Source organism: Zootoca vivipara, chromosome 4 (assembly GCF_965207765.1).
Source record: "Zootoca vivipara chromosome 4, rZooViv2.hap1.1, whole genome shotgun sequence".
Taxonomy (NCBI): Eukaryota; Metazoa; Chordata; class Lepidosauria; order Squamata; family Lacertidae; genus Zootoca; species Zootoca vivipara.
In genome coordinates this window covers 29,254,127-29,267,042 of record NC_142587.1, presented here as the reverse complement: position 1 = coordinate 29,267,042, position 12,916 = coordinate 29,254,127, and positions in this window count along the sequence as shown.

The following is a 12,916-nucleotide window of genomic DNA, read 5'->3' as shown; positions in this document are numbered from 1 at the left end:
ATGTGCAAAGTAGAGAAGGTGTGATTTAGTTGGTGATCATCATCCTTGTGGGCTCTGGCTAGACCAGGCATCCCCAAACTTCGGCCCTCCAGATGTTTTGGACTACAATCCCCATCATCCCTGACCACTGGTCCTGTTAGCTAGGGATCATGGGAGTTGTAGGCCAAAACATCTGGAGGGCCGCAGTTTGGGGATGCCTGGGCTAGACCATTCCTACAAGCTGTAGGTTCCATTGTGGCAGGAAGGACTGCATCCAAACTGGCCTTGACTCTCATGTTGCTTGCCAAATTCCTTTGCTTGCTTGATCCCAGTGGAGACTGAACCAGTACAGCAAATAAGGCACTGCTCTCCACTCAGACAGGCCCCTGCCCCTGCCTGCCTGCCTTCTTACTTACAGGAAGACCAGGGGATGGCAGTGGCTTTCCTGTTCCTCCTACTGGGTCTTAGTGTTTTCACCTCCAACAGGGAGGAAGATGGGGACAAAGCTGGAATGAGCTGGCTCTGGCTCCATTGATCATTGGCTCTGGGTCCACCTCCATTTGGCCTTCCTGCCTCGCACCCTACAAGTCTCAATGGGCACCAGCCACCTCTGCTGGATCCTTTGTCATAATGGAATATATTATAGACCTCAACCTTGTGACTGCCTTCACAATATCATTCAATCTGTGCATTTCATTTCTTCAATGAAAATAGGGATAATAATAATAATAATAATAATATTTCTACCCCGCCCATCTGACAGGTTGCCTCAGCCACATTCTGGGCAGCTTCCAACATGTCTAAAAACATCATTAAAATCATTTTTAAAAATCTGAAGAAGTGTGCATGCACACGAAAGCTCATACCAATGACAAACTTAGTTGGTCTCTTAGGTGCTACTGGAAGGAATTTTTTTATTTTTTTATTTTGTTTCGACTACATCAGCCCAACACGGCTACCTACCTGTAACTAGAATCATAAAACATAAAACATTAAAAAAACTTCCCTATACACGGCTGTCTTCAGATGTCTTCTAAAGGTTGTATAGTTACTTAACTCCTTGACTCGGGGGTCGCATAACTTGGGGCTGCCATACGTCCGGAATTTCCCAGACACAGCCGTGAAACAGCGCCTGAGTGGATATCACTTAAATTTCCATGTAGATTTCACTTAATTTCCTTAAAAGTAGCTTGACAACTTTGGGCAAAACTAAAAAAAAAAGCTTGGCAATTTTTGTGTCTGTACCCTCCTATGTTTCTCTGATGAAAATGGGGACATCCTAAGGAAAAGCAGGACATTCCAGGATCATATCAGAAACCAGGACGGCTTCTGTAAATCTGGGACTGTCTTTGGAAAACAGGGACACTTGGAGGGTCTGCGATAGTATTAATGACTCCGCTTCCAATGTGAAACACCAAAACCACTTAAGACACTCTCAGGACTCCGCTTAGGGGTAGCATGCATATGCCACACACAAAAATAAGCAAACAAGCCTACCTGTGATTGCTAGAGTCAACTGTGACAACATGTATTGTAAGAATAGTACGTTCATTATGGCGTGGAGGGATGAACCTGAAGATTACTTTGCTAGTTACGCAGATCAAGGATCATCCAATTAAAGCGAAAATTCTGTTTCAGTGAAGGGGGAAAAGTACCAGACTGGTAAAATATATGGTACATCACATCAAGATAGCTATGATGCTATGTGCAGGTAAAAAAAATAGCATTTTGTGGCTCTTGTATTTGAGAGGATGGCCAAAAATTGAATGTTTTTTGTCTGATTAAACATTCCTTGTGAACTCTAGGGAAGAAGGTCCCAATAAAATTGTTATCTTACCATACCTGTCAATGAAGGATTGGGTTGCCTTTTGGGGGATTCAAAAAAGAGGTGAATTTTTAGTTAAGAGTCAGTTATCTTATCACCATTGTACTCTTAGGACTGAAACAGTTGGAAAGGGGGGGATCTGTGTCTTTGCAACCCTTCTGGCACCAGAGAGTCTAGCTTGACTTTGCACAGGAGCCTCTCTTTAAAAGGTTCCAAGGCCAGATAGGAGATAAGGTGAGGCCAGAAGGAAATATTTACTTTTAAAACAACTTTATTGTTAGAACTCTAAGGGAAACTTCTGGAGTAATCAATAACTCTTTTAGAAATGCCTGAGTTGTGTGACTTTAGGACAAGTCCTGAAGTTACCAACTTCTGAATTGTAAAGGAAGATCCTAAATCATAAAGCCTGTCATTGCAGCCTCAATAACCCGATTACCAGTGGAACTGCAGAGAAACACCATACAGCAGGCCTCCCCAAACTGTGGCCCTCCAGATGTTTTGGCCTACAACTCCCATGATCCCTAGCTAGCAGGACCAATGGTCAGGAAGATGGGAAGTGTAGTCCAAAACATCTGGAGGGCCGAAGTTTGGGGATGCCTGCCATACAGTATTTTCTCTATAGGTCTTTTTCACCCTTCATGAAGGGAGCATTTAAATAATTGATTGGCACTCCCTAAAGTTCTGCACAAGAATATGCTATATCATTCATTGTAATTCTGTTCTGGGTGGCTTCCTGTTTGTTTGTTTGTTTGTTTTTTATTATTTTTATTAGAGATTTCTTAAGCAGCCTATACAAAAACAGTGTGATGTGTCTCTTTCTTCAAGTTACGATTTTACCATTCAGTTGCATTTGTTATGAGACATTAATGATGATTAATCACTACCCTACCTTGCAGGGTTGTTGTTAGGGAGAAATGGGGGAAACCTCCGCCCTCCGCAGTGTGGTACAAGGTGGGATACATCAAAAATAAATTTCAAGCTGAATGCTATGTTTTACGTACTTCCCCCTACGGCTGGCAGCACCAGAACAGGGATTGCTCCTTCTGCAATGGAGAAAACTTTTGCCCTCCAGATGTTGCCGAACTACAACTCCCATCAGCCCCGGCATGCATGAACAACGGCCGGGAACGGCGAGAGTTGTAGTTCAGCGCTCCTTTCCGCGCATTCCCCGCACGCTGAAACGCGCTGCTGTGAAAACAGGGTGCTAATATCGCGCGAGTGTGCCTCGTCCGCTCCACTGGGTGGCACGGATGAGCCGCGATGAGATCCTCCTGCGCTGATTCGAGCTGCCACTAGGGGGCGCTGCGGAAGCGGCGCGAATGGGAACCGGGACCGCGCCGCGCGTCAAACCTCTTCTAACTGGAGAGGTGGCTTGGGAGCCGCCGGGCGCGCGTCACGAAGGGCGTGGCTTTAAAAGAGCGATGATAAAAAGATCAGAACGTTCAGCGAGCCGAACAGCCCCAATAAACAGATCACGTGTTAATCTTTTACCACCATCCCAGTCCTCCCATTAGAAGAGGTGCCAGGAGCCATGTATTTTGTGCCTTGCTCTGGCGCCGACTCTTGTCTCCTTGTTCTGTTCCAAAACTGCATTCAAAGAATAATAGTCTCACGTTTAACAATGACTTGTGCTCTGAAGACGCCCCCCCCCCCATTTCAGCACACCGTGTGATCTCCTCCTGCCTGGGTTTTAAGACCCGAGAGTCGCGGCGGTGGCTGTTAGTATCCGAAACACAGCGACATGTGTTGCGTATATTCCTGCCCTTTTAACGTCGTTATTTCTTTGCATGGCAAAAAAAAACAAAAAAAACGACCTGGTCTAATTTTTTTGCCTGTTGGAACACATTTAATCGCAGCACTTTGTCCAAGCAAACTTACGTCAGCCATCCATAACTCCCGGTTTGGATGAATAGAGCTTTTTGTAGGAAGCAACCTAAACGGTAGGCTCGGTGCTCTTTAAAGAGACAGAAAATGTTATAATTAGTTTGAATTGCTACAGTCCCTTCAGTGATGACTAAACACACTTCATAAAGAAAGCAACTAATTACAGAGATTTCGCTGTAGATGTTGAATGCATCAAAGGCCAGCCTTCTTAAATCACAGGCGGGTGAAACAATGTTCAAATGTGTAAAACTCTAGCCACCTAGTCTAAAATGTAAAGTGCTTTCTCCTTTGTGACTTGTCTGTCTTTTTCAGTTGAGGGTGCAAATGCAAAAATGTTTTTGCTAAACATAATGCAGGGATAGAGGAAACCTATGGACTCCCAGATGTTGTTGAACTTCCAATTTCCAACATTTCCAGTCAACTTAGCAGTGGTTGAAGATTATCTCTCTGTAATAAAAACACATAACAACAACAAGGGAGGAAACAAGTGGGATGGGTCATGAAATTGTACATCATGTTGTTGTAAGTATGGCCATCTCATTTGTTTTTCAATAATTTCTGAGCGTCCCAGTATGTTCGTCCACAATTTCCCATCATTGAAGGAGGACTATGTAAAATTTTTTACACTGACATCTATTCAAAGGTTTATAGAATAAGTATTCCATAAGCATAATCTGCCAGATTTATTGGTCCCAGAAATCAAATCAATTATAATGAGGGGTCTTCAAGTGTCTTGATATTATCATTCTAAAACCTCTCCTCCTCCTCCTTTAAAATAACCTCTGCAAACCTTGGGGTTTCCACAAGCTTACTAGTACTTTCCACCACAAGGGTGGTGGTATTTTGGTTACATGGAAATCCATGTATTAGTTCATTATTAGTACAGTACTGTATTTACTCAAATGTAATGTGCACCTTTTTTTGGCCAAATTCCATCGTGAAAATTAGATTTGGTGGCGCATTTACATTCGCCAGCAAATACTTTTTTGGTTTCAAGATTTTGAAAACTGAGGTGCACGTGAGAGTCAATGGCACATTAGATTTTCGTAAATACGGTATTTAGGATAGATCTATTTTAGTTCTCAGTGGTCACCCAGCATCCTACAAAAGTTTCTGATCTATAAACAGATATCCCCCCCCCAATTCTTTTAAACATGGGGTCTCTGTTTGGTGCTGCTCTCCAGTCACTCTCTGTCATGGCCTATATTGTGAATTTTTGGTATATGGTAGCACATTTTTCTGATTTGCCTGCTCCCTCCTTCAGAGTGCTAAGGGATTTTTGCATAGGCAAAGCCAGTCTCCTGCTGAGCTAGGTGATTTTCAGCTAAGTGACTTAACAAGTTAAGAATTCATTTTTGACTAATGGGCTACTGAAAGCCAGAGACTCCAGTCCATTCTCTATGTAGGTAGGGGTGGGGAACCTGCACTGCCCTCCTGCCCATGTTGTTGGACTACAACTCCCATCATCCCTGTCTATTGGCCATGCTTCCTGGGGCTGATAGGAGTTCAGCAGTGTCTGAAGGAAACACAGGTTCCTCACCCCAATGTAGGGGAACGGTGATCGATGCAGCAACTTCTCTTCGCCAGCTCATGGAATCTGCATGAGCTTCAGGCCTTCGATTTAGCTAAATGGGTGGTAAAAATGAATCCTCAGCTATACACAAATACTATTTATATATTGTCTTGTTGAAATTTTAAGCGAGACTTTATGAATATGTGCCGTACTCCTAGAATTGCTCTCTGGTGTCGGTGTCAGAAGGCCTTCTGCCAGGCTGAAGCACTTTCCGTACTTTCCTGCTGCAAGTGTGCATTAAGTAAGATGAGCTTTGCTAGCATGTGATAGGGAAACCAAAAACAGAAAAAGACAAATAGATGAAGCATCTAAAAGCTTCGTAGTGGCCAGAACTGCATTATATCAGGGTGGTTTCTCAGAAGCTCCCATGCCTTAATTTTAATTACTCACTGAGATGGCACAGCATTTCGGCCAAGGTAAGTCACAGCTCTGGTGTCAGTGGTGTCTCAAAACCCTTCATTGCTTCAAGAGGCCCTCCCCACCAATTTCCACTTACTGCAACAGTGGCAGCAACTGAACAATGTCCTCCCGAGGCCAGCAGGCTAGCCTAGAGCAGGCACCCCCAAACTGCGGCCCTCCAGATGTTTTGGCCTACAACTCCCATGATCCCTAGCTAACAGGACCAGTGGTCAGGGATGATGGGAATTGTAGTCCAAAACATCTGGAGGGCCCAAGTTTGGGGATGCCTGGCCTAGAGGGAGCAGGCTAGGCCAGGCACGGAGCTTCATCCTCCAAACAACTCATTGCCGCCATTTCCATCCACACTGTATACTTAAATTACATGGCTTCCCTCCAAAGAATCCTAGGAAAAATAGTCCCCTCCCCCCTCCACAGAGAGCTACAATTCCCAGCACCTTTAACACGTCATAGATTTATTGGGAAAAGCTGTGTGCATTAATGTACGGTTTGGCCAGCATCGTAGTGATGGCTGCCGGTGTCCAGGGTGGGGGGGTGCATGCACACCAGGCCTGGAGGGAGGGGCACCGACAGAAAAGGACAGAGGAATGTGATCCTGGCAGCCATTTTGGATGGGCAGTTCAGCTACCTTTGTTTCTCCTTTCCCTCCCACTTTAGGATTGCAACCTAAAACTCATTTGTGCAAATTTGCATGCGAATAAAAATATTTATTTTTTAAAGGAAAAGGGCATACTATGTTTCTTTTAAATGGTGCGTGTATTTCATAGAATCATAGAGTTGGAAGGGATCCTGAGGATCATCTAGTCCAACCCCCTGCAACACAGGAATATGCAGCTGTACGATACAGGGATCAAACCTGCAACCTTGGCATTATCAGCACCACACTCTGACCAACTGAGCTATCCAGGATGTTGCAGCAGGAACGCACTGTGTGGATTCCTCAGAGATGGTGTCTGCCACTAGCTGCTGATACATCAAATGCCTATGCTAAATTTAAGTACCTTATAAAAATGTGTTCCCCAACTAATTGAGTTGCCTTTTGCTCAGTCACAAGCTTATACAATCTTTGAATTGGTTAACAGTGCAATCCTATGCCTGTCGCCTCAGAAACAAACCTTCCTGAGTTCAATGGTACTTACTTCCAAGTAGATAAAGGATTGTAGCCTAAAAATAGCAAATCTAATATTAAGACGTGTAAATATACGGAGCCTGAATAATGTTCCTTGCTACATTATTGAATCTGAATTAAAATTGGGGGGGGGGGGGAGCTGATTGTATGTCAAATCGCCCTGCTGAAAAAAACCATTTTAAAACCAAGCACCAGCTAAGGGTTTCCTCATTCCAAAAACACCCTGCCTGTGTTTTGCAAGCTGTGTTCCAAAGGAACCGAGGGGTTCCTCAATTAAAAGATCAATAATGGCAGACAAGCCATTAATAATGCAGGAAATTGATTTATTAGTGTCTTTCTTTTTAGCTGGAATAATTCTCCAGGCCTGCAATGCATGTGACCAGCAAGCCAAACACAAGCCCTTATTTTGGAATTACTCACACAAAGGCGACTCACATGTTGCAGCAGGAGTGGGGCTGCTGTGCTGGCCCTCCATCCCCAGGCTGGCTGTGCCCCAAATGTCTATGCATTGAGTGCGAGGTACCCAGTTGTGGGGGCATCCCAACTGTGTGGATCCCCTCTGTATGCACAGCTGCTCATGCCTAGGGGTTCCTTTACAGGCATGCCCTCTCAAAGGATGGTCACTTGTGGGTATAGCTTCTTCAACAGTGTGTGCTCTGCACAGGAGCATTGTGTGACCAGGCTTGGTATCAACCAGCAGTGCAATGTAGCCTGCCGAGTTCTGGGGAAAACTCTGTTTATGAAAACCCAGGTAGGTGTCAAAATTGGAAGCTTCTTGAGGCAGCATAAGTGGTTGGTAGAGTGCATTTAGCTCACAAGCTGTACGTTCCTGTTGCGACTCCTAACAAAATGTGAAAGTTACCGGTACATAGGCTGTGTGCTGATGATTGGAGCTGGTAGGTCTTGGAGTCCAAATTCCCTAGAGGGTACCAGGTTGGTAGGCTGGCCTAGGAGACGGATGTGGTCTGTTCCAAGGTTGATATGAAGTTGATTATAGGTCAGAAAGGCTCATAATTTACATGGATCACATTTACAGGCCCAGATTCAACCTTCTCTGACCACCAGCACAAGGGGCGCAAGAACAATGTTGTGCCAGCAGAAGCTTGTTGTGCAGCCGGTTGTGCAACAGGAAGAGCAGGGGCTACAGCAATCTGTTGCACAACCAGCCATGTGACTGGCTTCCTGCCCTTGGTTTGTGCAAGCCATTCCACTCGTGCAACTATGGCACTGCTAAGGGACTTTAACTTGGCGCGACGTTAAATTCCTCCCACGGTTTCTTTCCTCCATGTACTATGAATTTTCATTTCATTCTCTCCTTGGTTGTGTGCATTTGGGTGACTAGCTACATTTAAAATTGTTATTCTTAGGTATATGTGTACGCGCGCACACACACACACACACACACACAGAGTGAAATGAGCAGTTGATCCTTTATTGGCTGTGCTGCAAAAATAAGTATCAGAGCAGTGTATTTCTGACTTTAAGTCAAATTAGAAAACAGCAACACAAAAAACATTATTTGGGGAGTGGGAACAGAAAACAGTGAGTCAGTTTGAATTGTAGGATGTTGGGTAAAGGTGTCCCCTTGGCCTCTCCCCACCTCCTTCCTGTGTCTGATCAGATCGTCTGCAAACAATCTTTGGATGAAATGTTTGTGCAATGAGGCCATCAGTTTGACTCATCACTGGGTCAAGGACTGCTAAGCCTAAGAACATAGGAAAAGTCTACCTAGAATAATATTTAGAGAAAGAAACAAGCCCGCCAACAGCTATACAGCTTTGTCAACAGATGCTGACCCTTCTACAAATCCTTTATTGAAATAAATCAATACACAATGCTTTGTGATCTATCCCACCTGCGCATAACACAGCAGGTATCTCATTCAACTCCAAATCTGGCAGTAGAAAATGGTTACTTTAAAGTAATAGTATATGTTTGTAATGCAAAGGCGTCAACAAGCGAGGGACTAGGGAAATAAATTGACTCATTTCCATGAGATTTGGTAAAAATTCTTGTATACACTTCGAAGTTAATATAATTTTGAGGTATTGCCCACCCCAAATACATGATCACATTTAAAAGACAAAGGGTACTGAATCCAGTTAAGACATAATCAGAGTAGATCTATTCAAATCAATGGCTTAACTGGATACAACCACATTTTATAGTTTGGGGCATCCAACAACATATTAGCTTTATTTTTATCCCCCCCTTCCTTTCTAATATATCTGTGAATATGTAAGAGAGAACCAACCAGCCAAGTACTTACTGCTTTACAGTAAGCAAACAATAGACGTCCATGTACAGGCAAAAAATACAGGTTTTCATAAGCAGGGGGGAAAGTCGCTGCCACAAATGAGCTTTACAGTTTTAATTGCTCTTTTATGGAAATCATTGAGTTCCTCCTCTCCACTGCTATAGGCCACACACTTCTTCAGAATATAAAGGTAGAGAGTGTTGTGCCAATTTCATCGCTTGGTGAAATCTCCAGTTCTTTCCCCTTGCTACCTTACCCAATAGGGAAAGTATAATTGCCACATTATGGTGGCTGGGAAGGGACAGAAAATGCGACAAAGGACAAAGGTGTACTTCGGATCCCCACCCCACCTCCAAGAGTGGCTGGAAGGGAAACAAGATTGCAATCCTAAACAAATGAAGTCCCATTTGGGTGTATAGCTGGACTAAGGTTGTTCTTCTTCTTCCCCAATTCAATGTGAGAAAACCCAGACACCATGACCTATGCAATGCTGAGTGATGCGTCGCATTAGTCAAGCTGGACTTACCATGCTCATTGTGGCAATGCGTCATAATGAATAAACCTGCTACTACATCATATTTTTTGACTTGCCATGTTTTGTCAACAGTACCCAGAAACTGAAGAAGCAGGAATCTGCAGTACCAGCAGCCAAATTGTTTCACTGATGTACTCAGATCCGTTGGCGCAGGATAAATCAATTTGTTTTCATGTCATGATAAGCCACATTTTGTCTTAAACCATTGTTTGAGAGCTTGCTGCACAGCTTATTTCCCTCCCTCCTGGCATGGGGTCCATGTGGCTCAGACTATGGCTTGTCATGTTGTCTGAACCAAGACTCTGACTGGTTTGTTTCAAAAAGGTTTATTTTTGGCTTTACTGCTCATGGTTTGTAATGACAAAGCAAGCCATAGTATGTTTGTCTGAGGCATACTTTCAAGATAAACCATGGTTTAAGACAAGCTATGGTTTATGGTGACATGCAAATGGGGCCTCTGATAGCTATGTAAAAAACAAAATAGAAGTTAGTTTTAAAATCTTCTTACCATTTATACGTGAAGCTACGAACATGAGTTTGACCAAACTGCGGGAGGCAGTGCAAGACAGGAGTGCCTGGTGTGCTATGGTCCATGGAGTCACGAAGAGTCGGACACGACTAAACGACTAAACAACAACAACCATTTATACATTTTTGAATGGAATTATTAAAGCCTATGATATACAATGGATAAAGGTAAAGGGACCCCTGACCGTTAGGTCCAGTCGCGACCGACTCTGAGGTTGCGGCGCTCATCTCGCGTTATTGGCCGAGGGAGCTGGCGTACAGCTTCCAGGTCATGTGGCCAGCATGAGAAAGCCGCTTCTGGCGAACCAGAGCAGCACACAGAAACGCCGTTTACCTTCCCGCTGTAGCGGTACCTATTTATCTACTTTCACTTTGAGGTGCTTTCGAACTGCTAGGTTGGCAGGAGCTGGGACCGAGCAACGGGAGCTCACCCCGTCGCAGGGATTCGAAGCACCGACCTTCTGGTCGGCAACCCCTAGGCTCAGTGGTTTAACCCACAGCGCCACCCACGTCCCTACATGTTACATGTTACATGATACATGTTACAATTGTATGACTGCAATAGTATCTCTGGAAGCAAGCCTTTAAGCATCCTGGGGCTGAAGGAACTCTACCCTGAGGTACTTTAGCCATCTGTGCAGGATCTAGGATCTAGGCTTCCCCTAAAAGGCTGGTGTCAAAACAGTGGTGCCCACCTAATGGAGCATTGCTCCAGTCTTTTCCCCTAGAAATGACACTAGTATAAGGTACTCAGGATTAATTTATCTATTTGTGTGGAACAGTAGTAAAGGAACTTGACTGTAATGGCCAGGTCACCTGATCAGCCCTTCAGGGGCTCCCTCAGAAAGGACTTCCATAAATATGGCCACACTGCTTTGCCAACAATGGTTTAATTGTAGAATTCAGTTCGTATACATGGTGTTCCACCGTAATTAAATATACATGGCTCCTTATTCTCTGTAGAGCTAGTGATCTCTTTTAATTGCCTTTGCTAGCTTAAATAAAATAAATATTCAGTTCCCCACCCCCACAACTGGGATTTCCAAAGCTTCCAAGGGCACCATTGACAATGAAGTATATTGACATTTAAATGGATGCCTGCTTCTGTGTGCTTCTGAAAGCTCCATCCTCATTATTATCATCATCACTATTTTATTACAGTGGCATCTGTAATAAGCCAGGCCCTCATTACAAGAAGTGTTGTAATAGTATCATAAGAAATTGTTCATAAGACAGGTCTTCATCTTGAGAAGCTTACAGTCTAAAGCAAGAATGAAGAAACGGTGGTCCTTCAGATGCAAACCCTCCATTTGTCCCTATTTTCCAGGCACCGTCCCAGATTTGCAGAAGCCGTCCCATTTTCTGATTTGACCCCGGGATGTCCTGCTTTTCCTTAGGATGTCCCTGTTTACATTGGAGAAATGTTGGAGGGTATGGAGATATGCGACCGCTGAGCCAAGGAGACAAGTAACTATGCAACCCTTAGAACAGTGTTTCTCAACCAGTGTGCCTCCAGATGTTTTGGGACTACAACTCCCATCATTCCTGACCACTGGTCTTGCTAGCTAGGGATGATGGGAGTTGTAGTCCCAAAACATCTGGAGGCACACTGGTTGAGAAACACTGCCTTAGAAGATGTCTGAAGGCAGGGATGTTGATGGAATGGGACATCCCTATTTTCATTGGAGAAATGTTGAAGGGTGTGCAGAGTTGTGGGACTTCAGCTCACATCAGCCCCAGTTAGCATGGCCCGAGTACTATTGGGTACTATTGGGACGCAGGTGGTGCTGTGGGTCAAACCACTGAGCCTAGGGCTTGCCTATCAGAAGGTTGGCAGTTCGAATCCCTGCGACGGGGTGAGCTCCTGTTGCTCGGTCCCAGCTCCTGCCAACCTAGCAGTTCAAAAGCACATCAAAGTGCAAGTAGAAAAATAGGCACCGCTACAGCGGGAAGGTAAACAGCATTTCCGTGTGCTGCTCTGGTTCGCCAGAAGTGGCTTAGTCATGCTGGCCACGTGACCCGGAAGCTGTACGCCGGCTCCCTCGGCCAATAATGTTAGATGAGCACCGCAACCCCAGAGTCGGTCACGACTGGACCTAATGGTCAGGGGTCCCTTTACTTTACTTACTATTGTAGTGTCCCATTTTGCACAATGGTTTATGTGATACACGTAAATCTATCTGTCCCTTCTTCACACCTCTACCCATCCCCTTCAAAAAGCAAAGCATGCAGAAGGCAATTTAGTACAAGTGAAGAAAGCTTCAGTAGACATGATTTAACTCTTTCACTGAGGTCAGTGGGCCTCAGAGACACTTAATGTTGGCTCAACCATGCCCATGCTGATCACCAATAATTGTGAATGGAAATAGTGTTAATTGTCATAGCTGCAACCTCAGTAAATTGAACATTGATTAAGTGACATCGTGCTGTTGAACATCATTTCCCTACCTAGGTTTTTGACATTACCAGACAGAAAGCTGGGAAACAATGGTAACAGGAAGTTGACAACAACTCACTGAGTGATAGAACACTGGGCATAATGTACATAGGTCGAAGAGTTTTTACGGTAATATAATGTAATAATGGTAACAAAATTAAACATTTAATAAAATTTAAAAAAGAAATGTCACATGACCACCAAGGCAGATCATATTTTCTTCTGACGGAGCAAATAGGTAGAGGATTGCTTTCATGTCTTTCCTTGTATGACGACACACAAATGAAATCCAAAATTAAATTATAGGAAAGGCCCTGGGATGCCCTTGAGTGTTTCCAACCCCTGAAGACCC